Source organism: Notolabrus celidotus, chromosome 5 (genome assembly GCF_009762535.1).
Source record: "Notolabrus celidotus isolate fNotCel1 chromosome 5, fNotCel1.pri, whole genome shotgun sequence".
NCBI classification, from domain to species: Eukaryota; Metazoa; Chordata; class Actinopteri; order Labriformes; family Labridae; genus Notolabrus; species Notolabrus celidotus.
Window position 1 is genome coordinate 26607101 of NC_048276.1, and position 14874 is coordinate 26621974.

Genomic DNA, 14874 nt, shown 5'->3' on the forward strand with positions numbered 1-14874 from the left:
AAATGTTCATCCCCTTACAGAGTGTACGAATAAATCCACTTTCTGAACCAGGCTGTGAAGATGATTGACATTTAACATGGGATCTAATGGGGATTCCTTGGCTTTTGCAGCCAGCCAGCCAGCCTCTAGTTGACACTTGAGGAACTGCATCAGCTTCAGTTTTAATCGTGGAGGTTTCTGCTTGGTCGATCCTGAGCTACGGTTAAACGTTAAACTTTAAAGCAGAATGCATCATGCTTGCAGCCTGGTCTTCAGAGGCCTATTCCTCTACTCAACAATTTAACCCCTTCTATCTGTTTAAATTATAATGAGGCTTAAGTTATGCATAATTAAAGTCATCACTTTATGTGACAGGTGGATGCTGTGAGCTGTCTGGTATGCACCAACTCAGCTAATCCAGTTACTGGACTTTGACCCCTCTGTCTTTTGGGGATTTCTGCTAATTGCTGAGAAAATGTTGGTAGTCTAATATTTCAAACTCTTTGTTTGATTGTACGACTGTCTCGTAATCTGTTCACCATTTCTTCATAATGTTGCTCTTTGTATCTGTTAGCACTAAAAGGTATCTTGGATATATATGCTCACATAATCTGACTTTAAACTCGTTCAGTGTTTCTCCTACATTCATCTACTTGTGATGGCCCATGTAAGGGAGTTAGGATTAGTGGCCTATTGTATACAGTCCTTGTTCTGAATGAGCATAGACACCCAATGAAACCCATTACTATAAAGTTTTCTAGAACCTCAAAGTGTCGATATATTGAATTGGGAGCTAAACAAACTTCTAACCTTTTCAAATTTGTTTAAAGACGCACCTAAAAAAGCAAAATAAGCACTAGTGTAGTTTCTTCTGATTCAAATATCAAAGAGCTTTTTATGGTCACCTACACTTGAAGAATCTGTATTGAACAACATAACAAAAAGCTTCCCAACTTAACCTTTTTTTCAGTTCTCATGAAGAAAAACTAGAGACCTTCAATCAGAAAAGGAACACTCACATTCCTCCCACTGAGCTCAGTTGTGATCAAAGTATTTGTGATGATTTCTGAACCTTGTTGAGGTGTGTAGCAACTTCAGGCTTTGCTTTGTTCGGTGTCATTTTAAAGAAAGTTCACAGCAGTTCACTCTGAAAACTTCAGCTCATACCTTTGTTGGGAGTAAGGGTGGACAGGGGAGTAACTTCTGCACCAAACCACACTGTCTTTGTTTACTGTTGTGCTCCTGCACTGTTTCTCTGCACACCAATCTGTATGCACGGAGCGGACTCTGGCCACTAGGGATGAGAGTGGCACTTTGCTGCACGTCTAACAGCAGCTCTTAGAATTAATATGACAGCTTTTGAATCTCATGAGAAGACTGAACAAGTTAATTTCTTTACCTTAGCATCAATTTGGCAAGCTGTTGGGATATTGGACGTGAGGCGACAGATGACAGTGCACTGACAGCCGCTGATGCCATTGCTGGCAGAGATTTGTGATAAGAGACACAGCATTGTTCCTGTCTGGTGTCAGGAGTTTGTGCAGGTTTGAAAGCACTGACAGCTTGTGCTTGCAGGGCGCAGTCTGTCATCGGTTGTGTGCTCATCAATCTTTTCTTACATATATTCCACTTTACCACAAACACGATTTGCGCTACATAACATGCTGCAAAAAATCTAATCATAAGTGAGATGGGTGATCACCAAAGCTACATGCATCCTCATTAAAGGAGGCATTTCTTCACAGGAGGCACCCAGAATTCAACTTTGTCTTTCAACCTCATGTGTCCTCAATCATCTCACTGCGCTCAATTTGAGAAGATGGCACTCTTAATTGTATATTTAAAGGTACAGTGTGTAGAAGTGGGAATCATAGCGACATCAAGCTTTCAGATCATAGACTGTATAAATGATGGACGTAGTATCAGTGACGTCACCCATCTGTTTCTGAAGCGCTGTTTTGAGGCCAATCGTCGGCGGGAGCCATGTTGCTGCTGTGGAGCCAGTGTGACGTAAAGAGGCGGGCTTTGAGCCCTCCTAGCCAACAGCTACAGTGTTCCCGCCTGTCAATCAAGTCAGCTGTGCCTCTCATTGGAAGACTCGTAATCTCGATGTATTTGAAATTACAGCGTTCTGAAAAAAATCACCCTGTACAGTGTGAGCCAATCGAGAACTGAGCTATCCAGACTAAACTCGTTTTTGTACCAGACTGTAAACATGTTTATTTCTGCTGTAAAGATCGGCTTTTTTGAATTGGTGTGTATGTGGTTTCCGGTACTTCCGGATGAACCTCTCCGTTCCTAATGGCCAAATTCCACCAGATCCGTGTCCGGTCTGTCTCCGATCCGTCACAGCACCGGATCTGTTTCTATTCTAGTCGATGTGTTAACTTCCACTGGATCCGCTCCGTTGTGTTCCGGCTGCGTTTCTGATCCAGGAGCCCTGCAGATCCGCAGATCCGCGAGGACTTCTATTTTTTCCAGATGCCAGAGCACGATGCATACATTTGCAAAGAGCAGATCGAGCAGGACAGGAAGCCAGCACCAAAACAAATGAAAACAATTTTGACAATAAAAAAAAAAAAGGATCTGAAAAACTGTCATATCTATAAATGTACTTGTTTCCTCTTCTTTGTGGCTCTCTGATTTCAAGACACATTTCCTACACATTCAGATTTGTTAAAAGCCATTTGCTAGCATTTTTTAAAATTCAGCTCCCTTTCCCTCCACATGAAATACACAATGTTGTTTATTTTATATTCTGAAAGGCATGCATGTTATTTTACTCGCATACAGTGAAATAAATCCCTCCGTGTTTCATTTGTTGTTGAGGCAGATTATTCCACGTATCATGTGCGGGTACTGTCTGTATTTTATTGCTTGTTTTGGAGAGCTGCCTGTCTCTTCTCTCTTTGCAGTGCACTCAGTCTTTATCAGGTGTGATGCTTTCTCGAGATGTGTTTGACCACTTCCTGGTTATTCAGCAGGTATACGACTAAACAACAGCACATAAAGAGGACTCTGGGGTGTCATTGGCAGTAAAATACATTGTCCACACCCTCCTGTGTTTATATCCCTTTCCTCCTGTTTCTACCGTCTTATAGCTGCGGCTAAACACCTGAACTCTCCTGATTAAACCCAGAAAATTTAAAAGGCATAACAAAAGCCCGAGGTCCATGATTTACAACATCTGAGCGATCATTTCATTCACCGAACTGTTGTTCACTGTGTCTTCGTAGGTTGTTATTGAGGAATTATGATGATGTCTTTTGCTGGTGAAATTGGGCAAAGATAAGACTTACTTAAATGATATCTGCCTTGAATACAACACAAGTCCTGAATGTGTGCATGTCTTAATGGTTTTTAAATTAAAACCCCTCCTGACCTCAGCAAAATCTAAGATATGTGGTCTTAATTAGAGTCAGAGCTACCGGGAGAGGCGGTCTCTCTCACAAACTCCCGCCACCCCCTCAGTCGATTAAGAGGACAACATTTGTCCTCAGGTGATGTCTTTCCAACAACTTGGCAGTTTCTGCGGATTAAATCGAGAAAAGGTGAGTCTACCTCTTCCATAACTTTTAAAGCAGCTTCGGCAGTAATTATGATCGCATTTGTTTGATGTAATTAGAATAATTTATATTCAATTCAGATAGGGTGGGTCAGTTATAATATTAAAGGTAAAGGGGGGGCTCGTGTTTGCACAAATGTTTCAGGAAGCTACCAGGCTGCTTTCTGACATATCTTATTATAAAGTAAAGTGTTAGCCATTCATATATAGACTTCACCTGGGCGTCACACCCAGATACATCAATAGTGAGAATAATTGAATATTTGCTATGTTAGCATTAAATATATGTATTTATTTTCTGAATATGATAGGATCCAGGATCAGCTAGTTTGTGAACACTGTCTGCTCACACTGCTCCTTCTGTTCAGACACACACCATGGTGACAAGCACTCTAATAACATCCCTCATGTTACAGTCTGAGCATTGAATCCACGTTTTTGGTTTTGATCATTTTGATGCATCATGTTTATAACATCAAGTTTCCTCCTCTCTGGATTCAGACACTGTCAATGAAAACAAAGGAGGTTGAAGTTATGTTATGTTTTTGGATGACCTAATGATGTAGACAGCTGATGGAGGAAGTCAACAAGTACACACAGTCTGGAAGAAGGGGCAGGCTGGTGTAAGCAAGGACAGGTGTGTGGGTGTCTATGTGTTCGTGTTGGGATCAAGGTGAGCAGTGATCATTGATCAGCTAACTCATTTTTATTCATTTGTTCATTCAGGTTAAAGTTTATTTTGTGAAGTAAGCCAGCCCAGGTTGAAGTTATTATTTTCAGTAAACTAAAATTCAGTGATTGAAACAGCTTTCGGGTTAATTGGCAACATTTTTGCCAGGAGCAGCCCTGATCCACAATATGCAGATACAACATGATACAAAAGGATTTCTTAAATAAAAATTTAAAAAAAACTTCCAGGATACAATAAATGAAACTAGGGGTGCAACGGATCAAAAAACTCACGGTTCGGATCGTATCACGGATTTGAGTCACGGATCGGTTCATTTTCCGGATCAAACAAAAAAAAAAAAAAAGAAAGAAGACAAGACAAATACAAACTTTGTCCCTCTATTTATGTTGTAAAACACTTTGCCCATTAAATAAAAACAACATTCAACTCAAAAATTTTACTGCTGTGCAAAGCACCCCATCTGTGGGCCCAGTCCTGCCTCATTCACTGCATTCATGGCATGGCAAGTGAAGGAGAAGAGGAACTTCAAAAAGTTCACTCTATTCTTCTTTCATTTGCTGATTTTCACCGTCCACTTTTCTTTGATCAGCAAACTGTGAATACACTGTATTATTCTAGGGTCCTACAGTTGGCAAAGTGCCAACATGCGAACTGCTCCATAAACGAAAGTGAAAGTTAAAAATTGCACTCGCAGCAGTGTACTCTAAGTGACCAGTAACAGCCTGTCTGCGTATCGTTGACATGGAGAAAAAATCCCGTAAACACGCAGTGACCCGACCAAACACAGAGTGAAGGAATAACAGTTCGGGGCCACAAATAGGCAGCCGGATGCGGCCCGCGGGCCGTGTATTGACGCCTCTGGTCTAGTGGGTGCGCGACGGAATTTCATAACGTGGCTCAGGCACATTCAGCATTCACTGTATTTCACAGGGAAACCAAAATGCTCCAATACATGTGACTTCCTAGATGCAGGAGGGTTATAATGTTCCTCTGCTCCTTCACTTGCCATGACTACCACTGCGCTTGACGAGTGAGTTGACGCGCAACCTTTTTTTTTCATCAACGATCCGCGTACCACGTCCCTTGCCGAACCGTGGAGAGGCATCCGTACGGATCACGGATCAACGACGATCCGTTGCACCACTAATGAAACCTTGTCATGCATCTCATAACAGCCAAATTCCACCGGATTCGTGTCCGGTCCGTCTCCAATCCGTCACGGCACCCGGGCTGAAAGGTTTCTATTCTAGTCAATTTGTTAACTCCACTGGATCCGCTCCAGACTTCTATTTTTGCCTGAGCACAATGCATCAATCTCAACATAGAAATCACATAGAAGGTCAAGCGGGACAGGAAGTTAGTCACCAAAACAAAATTAAAACATCCTGTTCATTTCAGGACTAAAACACTCTGTTATCACCAGACCGGTGGAGCGCATGGAGCTGGACCTCAACGGATCAGAGACGGACTGGACACGGATTGGTGGAAAGTCCCGGGTAAGAATCTCACATTGTTACAATGTTACAATGCTATTGCTTCATATAGCAGAGTTAGTGCAGCACAGACAAGGATCCAGAGAGGAGGGAACAATGGGAGCAAGTGTCAAAATGAGCTTCAAATCTGATCAGGCACAGGTGCTGACAGGCAGAGCACAGGGTGTGAAGAAGCATTCATTTCATCAACAATACCATCATCGTCATCATCATCATCATCATCATGGACACTCGAATCAACATCAACAACATCCTGGATATCATCATCCTCAATATCATAATCATCATTATCATCGTTGTCATCAACATCATGAAGCGCGTATACTCCTCTTCAGAGCAACAAGGACCATAATTAGCTAAAAACAAGCTGAGAGAAACAGTCAGGATACTCGGAAAATAATATTAAAATCATACAGGAAGTATCATACTGAACCTGAAAAATTAAGCCGAAACATTCCCCCTCAGTGAGATTTATAAAAACAACAACATCTGCTTGTTTGGGGAAAACTTTGTCTTAAATGAGCTTTGTTTAAGCTCTGCAGTACATACACAAACTGTGTTTTTGAAAGATTATTCGTAGAAGTGGTGCATTTTGACATTAGGACAATGTGCTGACTCTAATACATGTTCTCATTTATCAAACGTGCGTACGACAGAAAACTGGGTGTACAGTCATGGCCAAAAGTTTTGAGAATGACAACCATTATTTTCACAAAGTCTGCTGTTTCAGTTTTTATAATGACAATTTGCTCATACTCCAGAATGTTATGAGGAGTGATCAGCTCAACTGCAATAATTGCAAAGTCCCTCTTTGCCTTGAAAATGACTTTATCACCAAAAACACATTTCCACTGCATTTCAGCCCTGCCACAAAAGGACCAGCTACATCATTTCAATGACACACAGTTGTAACACACCATTAACACAGGTGTGGCTGTTGATGAGGACAAGGCTGGCGATCAATCTGTCATGATTGAGTGACCTGGACACTTGAAAAGGAAGATGACACCATTGTTCCTCATCTGTTAGCCATGGTTACCTGCAAGGAAACACGTGCAGCCATCATTGCATTGCACAAAAAGGGCCTAACAGGGAAGTTTATAGCAGCCAGTAAGATTGCACCTCAGTCAACCGTCTATCGAATTATCAAGAACTTCAAGGAGAGAGGTTCAATTGTGCCAAACAGGCTCCAGGGCGCCCAAGAAAGTCCAGCAAGCGCAGGACCGTTCTCCTGAAGGGTTACAGCTGCGGGATCGGGCCACCCACCAGTGCAGAGCTTGCTCAGGAATGGCAGCAGGCGGTGTGAGTGCATCTGCACGCACAGTGAGGCGAAGACTTTTGGAGGAAGGCCTGGTGTCAAGGAGGGCAGCAAAGAAGCCAATCTCTCCAGTAAAACATCAGGGACAGACTGATATTTGCAGAAAGGTACAGGGACCTGGACTGCTGAGGACTGGGGTAAAGTCATTTTCTCTGATGAATCCCCTTTCCGATTGTTTGGGGCATCAGGAGGAAGGCTTGTTCGGAGGAAGACGAGGTGAGCGCTACCCATCAGTCCTGTCTCTTGCCAACAGTGAAGCATCCTGAGACATTCATGTGTGGGCTTGCTTTTCGGTCAAGGGAGTGGGCTCCTTTCACAATCTTGCCTAAAAACACAGCCATGAATAAAGAATGGTACCAGAACGTCCTCCGAGAGCACTTCTCCAACCATCCAAGGGCAGTTTGGTGAGAAGAATGCAGTTTCCAGCATGATGGAGCACCTTGCCATAAAGCAAAAGTCATAACAAAATGGCTCGGGGAACAAAACATTAGATTTTGGGCCCTTGGCCAGGAAACTCCCCAGATCTTAATCTTATTGAGAACTTGTGGTCAATCCTCAAGAGGCGGGTGGGACAATCTAAAACCCACAAATTCTGACAAACTCCAAGCATTGATTATGCAAGAATGGACTGCCATCAGTCAGGATTTGGTCCAGAAGTTGATTGACAGCATGCCAGGGAGAATGGCAGAGGTCTTGAAAAAGAAGGGTCAACACTGCAAATATTGACTTTTTGCATGAATTCTGTGTAATTCTCAATAAAAGCTTTTGATACTTATGAAATGCTTCTAATTGTATTTCATTATACCATAGAAACATCTGACAAAAACACCTAAAAACCCTGAAGCAACAGACTTTGTGAAAATGTAATATTTGTGTCATTCTCAAAACTTTTGGCCATGACTGTACAGCCATTTCAACGCACAGGTCGGCACTTATCAATCTGAACATGGCGGAGGATACGCTCAAACCCCCGCCAGGTCTTAGTCTGTGTACGCAAGTTTTCATGTCAGTGTGGGGCGTGATGCAGTGAAGTAAATCTGCTGCTCCCCCTTACAGTTTTACAGTGACAGTTTTAGGCTGGGGTCCGACTGGCCTCCTCCAGCTCAACTTGTTTTGAAAGCCGCCAAACGTTGTTTTGTAGCGATCTTAAGGTCTCGCCCTTTTTCCCCCTGAATATAATGAATTACTTATATTAGGGCTTCTAAAAGTTTCATATCAAAGATGAATACATTTGTTTTTTGTTGAAGGATCTATAAATCAAATGTTTAAACTTCAGCTGGACTTCGGTTTTCCAAACCCACACTGTGGACTGCTGCAGTAAATTCCATCCAGTTTTTCTGACTCCCATAATGCTTCTTTTCAGGCAGCCAAACAACACAGTTTTATGTCTCTACCTTCGTTAATATGGTGTCGATCTCCAGCTCAGACAAGCTTCACTTTTTTAGCTGTAGAGCGTCCCTCAATGTCGAAAATTCTGTGGGCGATCCAGCTGAGCCGTGAACAATTAGGGGTGTGGTATTTAAATGACGATTGTTTTCAGCTGCCACATTTATCAACATTTGATCAGGCATACGTCGTGACGGACCCCAATACACATGATTCATAAATGACACATGAACGTCGTAAACTGATATCTGCACCCAAATCTGTGCCGGTTTCTACACCAGATTGATAAATAAGGCCCAGTATCCCTGATATTGCCCTTCAAGGTAGAGGAGTCAGGGCTCTTTTGTGTTTGAAATATATGAAAGTAGAAATGTAAGAATTAAATATACATGCAGTTCTATAGCTGCATTGATTTATCTGGAAAAGCAGTTATTTGGATAAATTAGACATAGACTTTAGTGGTAGTTCTTGTGCTAACAGCAACACAGTCATAAAAGGACAGCCTCTGATGTAGGTAGAAGTCCCGTCTACATTTTTTTCAGATTAAAATAAGACTGCAATCAATTTAAATCAATGTCACATGCATGATGTTTCTGACCTCACTTTGTTGCCGTCTGTGGGTCAGGTGCATGAACTGACCTTGCCAAAGCTCTGTCACAAGGTGCCAGGCATGCAGACATGACAAATTAAAGTGGCATTGTTTGCTGCACAGGCCACATGAATCACTCCTGACGTCTGACATAAATAAAAAAAAGGTGCAGAGAAAAAGGAGAGAGTGTTGCCTATATCGCTCTATAATAGGAGGTGGATATATTGATTTTACCATGCTTAGATGAACAAAACCAATGTTCACTCTACATCAGCGTGTTTCTGATTGGTTGCAGCCGTACACAGTCCAACTCTCCTGGCAGATTGTGTTTCTCATTTATTTCACTTATACATGCAAGTGACATTCACATAATTTCCTGCTGCGATGCATTAGCGCCAGACCCTGGGTGGTTTATTCAAACAATCCGTGCTAATCTTCATTCATATCATGCAAGGATGGGCAGAGCTCGCAGACAATGGACCGGCCTCTGACCAAAGGAAGCTAATACCGAGCAAAACATGCATAGACTGAATAAAGAGCGCTCAGTCGATGGATTCAGTCATAAACAGAAGCTCTGGCACCAAACACCGACGTTACACAACTTATTCATGAGGTAGGGGACACTGTCAGGTCCAGCAGAACTTGTGAGATGTTTTGAAATGGAGAATTAACTTCTTCTCTGCTGCAGTGCCAGGATCTGATTTTCTTCTTGTTATTCAAATGTTCTTTATTAAAGTGCGGTAACTCTGAGGTTATGTTGGGTTTAACATTGATCTGAAGCTAAAGTTAGAGAAAGAAGTCACAAACATAGCCTACACGAGTCATTTGAATACAAATACAGATTCCAGGCCTGTGTCTTCCACATAATATTGTAATATTTTGCACTGTTATTCACACAAACCTCGCAGTGTGAGTAAAGTAAAAGAGCCTCTTCAGTGCCACTTGTCTCTCTCAGTGCCAGATAAAGCTTTAGGAAGCTCAACTCGGACAGCCAAGTAGGGGTGGCACAAAATACAATTTATCATATATCATATTAGTACTCGTCTATCAGCAGTGAAGTAATGTACCCTGCATTGTTATTGTTATTGTTACATTTTTGGGGGGTGAGAAACCAGTTGAACATACACTAAAACTTTAGAATATCCAAGTCTTGTAGTCACTGTTCGAGTCCCCCTCACTGTGAGTTTGCACATTAAGGTGTAGTGCAATAAAACCGTGCACTGCCAATAAGGGCTGTCAGTGTTAAACACCAAAATCAAGACACAATCAAGTCTGAAATGAACATGCTACTCTGTTTTTGTTTTGTTTTTTTAATCTCAAGCAACTTTGGTCCCTTTCAGTGTTTTCCTGCTGCAGGCCATGACTGGGAACTAAATCCACTGCACTGGTGTCAACTTAAAATTCCCCAAAGTGCTTTGAGTTTCAGCTTCAACCTTTGAGTTAAGCATGCAGGTGAACTGATCTGACTGATGTCAGTGAGCGATCGCATCACGAAGGCAAACAGAACACATGCTTACAAGAGACTTCCAATACATCCGTGTCTAGTCAGTCTCTGATCGCTGTGATCCAGCTCTGTCTCTTTCGTCAAATCAAACACCCCCGGTTGGGTTTTCAGAACAGAGCAGGACAGCTGGAGTCATGTGACCAAGGTTTCCCCACAGTAATTACTGCATTAATGAATATCGAGCTCTCTCGTCACCATGTTGTTTTTATTGGCCTCTGAAAACCTCTGACATGTTGACTCCAGGCCTGGTTCCACCCATTATGACATTGTTTGTCATAGTTAAGTGAAATACAACCTGGTGATAACGGAGTGTTTTATTCTTAAATGAACCAGATGTTTTCGTGCCCGACTTCTGGTCCCACTCGATATTCTCTGTTGAGATTTATTATCATACTCCAGCAAAAATAGAAGTCTTGCGTATCTGATCAAAGACACGGCCAGAAAACAACAGAGCAGAACCAGTGAAAGTTAAAACATTGACTAAATAGAAACCTATCAGCTCCAGTGCCGTGACAGATCAGATTTGAACAGGACATGAATGCTGTGGATTTTGGCCGTAAGTCTATCTTAAAGGGTGACATATCACGCTTTTTTCATAAATATATATTGGTCTAAGAGGTCCCCAAAACATGTCTTTAAAGTTTATGCTCAAAAAAACACTTTGAAATCAGATTTTGGCATGCCTGAAAAACCCTCTTCTTCATTCCTCCTCAGAACACTCTGTTTTCTCTCTGACCACGCCCCCTCCGGAAGTGGATGTGCCTCGGCTCTCGAGCACGTTGATCTAATGTTTACATGTTGGCTGAATATACACGGCTGCTCAGAGATCGCGTTACTTCAACCCTCTGAATCTGATCCTGACGGAGAGGCGCCTGTAGCAGGACCTTTCTGAACGATTGGTCACAGATTTAGTGTTTCTTGTTGTTTTATTTATCAGTATGTAGACGTGTGTCTTGTTACACAGCTACGAACATGTAGCTATGTGGCTATGCTAACTAGCGCTAGCACTTATCCATGATAAATAAAAATCATCCACTAGATCTTCAAATCTGCAGACGTGGGGAGTAAAACCGCTCTGACTCCGTGACAGACCGGATATTGTTGTTACGTAACAAAAACATGGAAGTCTGAAACGGCTCGTTTCACACACATTTACAGAAAGGTGGAGAAATCAAAACAGGGGCAGAATGGATTTTTTTCATTCTCGGGGGTTTGTAGACATGCCCGGGACACATATTCAGGTAGAGAACCATTAAAAAGTCAAGTTTGCATGATATGTCACCTTTAATCTCTGTCATTGCGTGCGAGGGGTTTCTCATTTTATTTTCTTGGACCAAGTCTTAGTATATGATGAGGGACTCTTCAGTATTTATTTATTTATTTAGTTAGTATGTTTTTGTTGTTTGTTAATTAACCTCACGTTCCTCAGTTTAAAAAAAGTTAGTGTTTATTATTTCTTTTGTTTTTATATAAATAAGGAGTTGTGAATGGGTGGCATCATTTTGAAAACTACCAGTCTACCTGTAGGCTGCTGGTCTGTCTCAATCTGGTAACAACAGTTAACTGATTATGGTGAGCGAGGGTCAACATCAAGCAGAGAGTTAATTAAATAGAGGGATGAAGCAGGAATATAAGACAGTAAAGGATAAGCTGATATTGTCCAAGTCTCTTAGAGACATGTAGAATGTGTCTGCTTGAATAAGTCATCCCTCCTGCCTGTACTGGCCCTGGATGGAGGGATAATGGAGAACAGAATCCTGAATCTCACCCTGAGCCACAGAAGACGACACGAGGCCGGTGAGGCGGCAAGCGGCTGAGGTCAGGAGAACATGGCGTTCTTACTTTTGCATTGAAAAAGTCATTGTTGCTTCAGGGCCAATGGTAAGAAAGATTACACAAGTTTACCAGGCTATAACAAAATGTTTTCACTACCAGCTCCTTGAATATGGCAGCCTGGTCAGCTGCCTCAAAGGGCTCTGCAGTTATGTAAGGAGGATGAAATGTGATGTGTGGTCAGAGTTTCAAATTAAAAAACCTTATCTTGGCTCTCATAAATGCTCGGACTGTGAAAGTATAGCTTGCTGGGAGACATTTCACATTTTGTGAGTTCTGGTGTCAATAATTGTCCTGTTTGGGGATGTAGAGACTATGAAATCCAATTTGTGAGGTTAAGAAGAGATCAAGGTCTGCTTTGTCACTTTTTATGATACCATGAATAGGGATGTCCCGATCCTTGTCTCAATTATCTGATCTGATCCGATCTGGATGTTTTTTAATTGATCTCTGATCGGCATTTGAGCCGATCATCTCATCCGATCATTCACGTCTTGCTGTCACTGAACACAATTTGCAGCTAAAAAACTAATGGGTGTGTGTATTTGAGCGTTTAGAGTTTGCTTATCTGTGTATACATGATGAGAAAATAATAAATGGACATTAATGTAGAACTCAAGCCATGATTTCAATATTATTGTAGAACTTTTGTGTGCACCGCCAGACACATTACAGAAAGAAGCATCGGCTCTACGCACCCTATGGTAATTCTTCAGGGACATAAAGTTTCAAAAGGCGAAAAACTCAAACCATAACACGTGACAGTCTGATACATTGGAATTAGCCAACCTCGTTGCTAGCGGCTGCTGCCGTTTCTATACCAGCATAATGCTCCGTAGCTAATTGGCATGCCACTGTGTTTCGATCTCACAGTCACTCCCAATATTTATGTTCTCCGGTCTTGACGCCAGGTGTTGCGTTTCAGAGCAGCCTCAGATTTAAGCATGGCATAATGCATGCACACCAGTATTGTGGTCTCACACAGCAGAGCTTGTGAAACAGATTATGAGTTTTACAACAATGCTAGCCTGGATTAAGTTAAATGGAATAAACATAAGACATATTTTAGTTCTTTTTTAATACTAATTTTGTTGAAGGAAAAATAACAGTGTGCAGCTCAACTTTCTTATCTCGTGTGCAACTATTATTTTAGGCAAACACTAGTATTGGATTGGGACTCCGTATTGGCAAATATTCCATATAAAAAAATCGGATCAGGGGCAAAAAGCTGATCAGGACATCCCTACTAATGAACAAACTTCACTTAATCTATGCAGAAACATAATGTTATGTTACATTGAGTGAAAAAAAAAGTCAGCTTTGCTCTACAGAGTGATTCCAGTAGTGATATTTACGAAGTCAGACCATGAAATAGAGTTATTTTCTACATTTGTTTAAAGACTTAGTCAAATTATTTCTAATTTGAATCACAAATTCATAAAAAACAGATCACTTTCAGGCATAATTAGCTGTGTTAATGATGGATGGGGGATAGATAGAGAGCTTTTGAGGTGACGGTAAGCACTCCTTTAAATGTCCCTCACGTCTCCCTGTAATTACTCCTGTAAACTTCTCTGTGTCTGATCGTGGGACGTCACGGTTCCTTATGAAGAATTTGGGGTCCAGGACGCCCATCGATTGGAAACAAATGACTGCTTTGTTATTGAACCGTCTGGAGAGGCTGGGTTTTGTCTCAGAGCAATGACTCCGTTCTTCTGTTGTCTGTTTCTCTTAATCAAATAGAAACTTGATATCGGTCTGTTTTATACTATGTAGAAGCTTAAGTGCTCCTGGCACATGATTTTAACTTTGATCTCAGATAACTACAGTGCCTCGCTCTCCACTTATCAGACAGCTTTAATCAGATGCAGTCACAGCATGCTGAACAAAAGCCTGGTTTTGTCTCTGGCCAGCCTTTAAAACTGTGAGGACAGTCTTTCTCTGCTCACGTGGAGGCCTCTGTCACATCCTATCCAATCCCAGCTCCACCCAACACACACACACACACCACATCTGCTAATACTGCACAATGTGTCGCAAAGTCACTCAATGTATGCACAGCGTGAGGACATGAATTATTAAAGGAGCTGCTACCTTTAAATGATTTCAGCGTTCAGACTTCCTGTGTTATCAATAGGTGTAATATTCTCTGTGCTCCCAGCAGGCGTGTGTTCAGCAGATATGCTGATACACTCTCAGAAGCTCCTGCGCTGACCTCTGCATGACTTTATGATGGAATTTGAAGTGTGCACACCAAGACGGTAACATAGAAGATGTTACAGAGAGTCCAAACTGTGTGTCCACGACACAAAACATATTTTTTCACCATATTTGTCCATATTTTATCAATCCTAAATAACACAATTGACTACAAGTAATGGACTTAAAAGCAGCGTGAAGGTCAAAGCTAAATCCTCATGCGTTAAGGCTTTTATAAGAGGCAAGGAAATATAAAAGACATCAACAAACTGTTTGTGTGTGTTTGTGTGTTATACAGCTACACTCACATTTTCACA